Here is a 3285-nt window from a genome sequence, read left to right on the forward strand (position 1 = left end):
AGCTTGTTGTTTCTCCGCAACGCGAAAGCAGTCGAGCAAAGATCTAATTCCCCAGGCCGCGAAGCACGCGGACGTCGTCCGTCAGTTCGATCGCGCGTCACCGCCACGATGGGACACAAAGACGACCCGGTGAACCCAGCAGCAGCAGCACAACCAACGCAGTGACGAAGGCTCTAGTGAAGCGAGGGGACGCGCGACGCGATAGTGTGGCCGAGGTTCGGGAGGTAAAGGGGGGGGTGAGGTAGCAGTGGAAGGAGAAGCACCGTAGCGCTCGGTGGCGCGATCCTCCCGAACAGAAGACGCGTAATGACCTGCCAGGAAGAATGAAAGCTGGGCCCATCAGCTTGCCCTCTATACACACACACGCACAGACGCGGACAAAACACGCGCAGAGACTCGATACAGCCAGCTAGCGAGCTCCGGGTCCGGACTCCTTCCGCGATCTAGCGCTGGACATCTCAGGCGAGCTCGGCGACGCGTTCTGTGGCGTGAAGGACAGTGCCGCCGCTGTACACTCGTTCCTTCCTTTCTTTCTTTCTTTCTTTCTTTCTTTCTTTCTTTCTTTCTTTCTTTCTTTCTTTCTTTCTTTCTTTCTTTCTTGGCGGATATTTCGCTTTTTCTTCGTGCCACTCGTTGTGCTTGCTGCTCCTTACTGCCTCTGTGGTCACCACCCATCCATACCCCTCCTCTGTACACTCCTCCTCTTACCGAAAAGGAAGAGAAGGCTGGGCAATTATCTCAGAACTTGCACGGTCCTTTGAATACTCAGTTTGACGACGTGTGTTACACGGAAGTTAGAGTATTGAGGTTGAAGGCGGGAATTTCAGTATCTATCTATCTATCTACCTAGATAGATAGATCTGCGATACTGCAGATTGCTCCAAAGAGACAGAGAAAAAGGAAAATACCCAGCCGAACGCGCATGCCATGCAGCACGGCTGAGACAGAACAGAGAAGGGCTAAAAAGAAAGTTTGTGTTCAACATGGCCTATTTTTTAGTGTTAATTTTAGAGCCAAGTAAATAATATAAATAAGCACTATGTTTAACTCGACGGAGAAGTTATATTTTTTTTTTAGTTCTACCCTGGGTGCTCAAAATACAGGCCCTCTCGGTTTTTTTTCGAACAAACGTCACTTCACAGGTTCGAAGAGTGACAAGCTCTGAACACCTACGATTTTCGGTTCTCTGTTTTGCGAATATATTGTTACGCCCGCGAAAGGCGTTTATTGAACAGCCAGCCAGGCAGAGTTAGTCGCGACGGCCTTGATCAGCTGAGCGCCTGTCGAGATCCAGCTAGCCAGCCGCACGTCGTCTTTCTCTTCACCCGTCTTGGATGCCCCACATTCTGTTAAGGCGTAAACCTCGAAAGCACGTAAAAGTGTCACATTTCCCTCCACGCAGACGAAGCCCACCGGGTAAGTCAAACAGGCTGTCGAGAGACGAAAGGCTTTAAACGGGCGACATGCGTAATTTCAGTCTTTGCTGACCGTCGGCCATTTGATGTGAGGCGTGCTATACGGTAAGTCAATTCGCTTATACGATCCGTGATAACATATGGCCCCACATAGTGGGCCAGTAGCTTTTCACATAACCCACGTTTTTTTGCTGGTTTCCACAGCCACACGAAGTCACCAGGGTCATATATCACGTGTCGGCGTCGGCGGTCGTAGCGTGCCTTCGAGCGGTCTTGTGAAACTAGCGTGCGCAAAGAAGCCAGTCGTCGGGCCTCTTCAGCAAGAGAGACGGTCTCGGATAGACAAAGATTATCGTGGCTTGAAAACGGGAAGATAGTGTCCAATGTATAACGCGGCGGACGAGCATAAAGAAGAAAGAAGGGGCTGTAGCCCGTAGTTTCGTGCTGTGAGGTATTGAATGCGTACGTAATGAAAGGTAGCACGCTGTCCCAGTTCTTATGATCGGACGCGACATACATGGACAGCATGTTAGTGAGGGTTCTGTTGGTGCGCTCCGTAAGGCCGTTTGTTTGTGGATGATACGGGGTGGAATGTCGAAAACTTGAAGCACATAGACGGAGCATCTCTTCGACCACGTCTGCAGTGAACTGGCGCCCACGATCGCTGATGATGACTCTGGGAGGTCCATGTCGCAGAATGACGAAACGCAGCAGAAAAATACACACTTCGGTGGCAGTAGCCGATGGTATAGCAGCTGTCTCACATTGGTTCAAACACATTCTGCTTGGCTCACGCAGGGTACTCTGTGAACGGGTAGGCAGAAACCGAGGTCTAATTCGAATTATTAATAACAGCGTTGAAGTGTGAAGCAGCTCATCGACGACACTTTATCGGCAGCGCTGCAATCAATTTGTAATGATGGCGTAAATCACCACTAGAATTATTGCAACGCTATACCATAAAAGCAGAACACAAATGTGTTCCTCAACTGCAAGGCCTATGTGTCTCGTATAGGTGAGATGCACAAACTCCTGCGTAACTACCACCAGAAACGTTTTACAGCGCAGCTCTTAGGCGCCCGTTCCTTCGGCGAGCATCGGTGCCGTCCCTCGGCGTCCCTCGTAACCGAGCGTACGAGCACAGTGAAGGATGAAAGCGAACGTGAAGCGTAGTAGGAGATGAAAGATTGCGATAGCGAAGAGAGGACGAGGAGGAGGGAGCCGCGGAACCATGAGGCGGAAAGCAGAGGAGGACGTATGGCGAAAGCGTGAGAAGAACAGCGTATTGCGGCGACGATGACTACTAGATGGCGCCAGAGTAGTGCGCATCATCTGTATGGAAACAAAGCACTGCATGAGTGGTGGTCTGTCTGCGGCGGCTGCTGTGAAACGCGCCCGCGCGTCACCAACGCGCTGCCTCTCGCGATTTCCCGATTAGCGAGGCGGTCGCGCCACACTTCGCTCCGTTTGCAACGTGCCGCACAAGATAGATTGTCCGCGCCAGCCAATATATCGCGAAATGAAAACACCTATTGAGCTGCGCTCAAATTTCGACTCTTCGAGCACGCTTCCCCTACGCCACGGTGGCTCCACGGTCCTGGCTGGCTAAAAGTGTGCCTAGTGCGTGTGTGATTGCACACATCACATCCCAGCCATCTGGCTGACTAAAGGTTTCACCAAAGGGACTATTATGCTTGCGCATTCCTACACGTAAACAGTCTTAAATGTCTCTGCCGAATTGTACGCGCAAGTGTACATGCACCGCCTGTGAAATCGGCGATGTTTCAAGCCGCGAGGGAAGCGAGCGTCGGAGGAGAAAGGCGCCTGGAGGTGGACAAGAGAATCGCGTGCGAGTGCGCCGAGCGCGCGG

The sequence above is a fragment of the Dermacentor silvarum genome, chromosome 2, assembly GCF_013339745.2.
Source record: "Dermacentor silvarum isolate Dsil-2018 chromosome 2, BIME_Dsil_1.4, whole genome shotgun sequence".
Classification (NCBI taxonomy): domain Eukaryota; kingdom Metazoa; phylum Arthropoda; class Arachnida; order Ixodida; family Ixodidae; genus Dermacentor; species Dermacentor silvarum.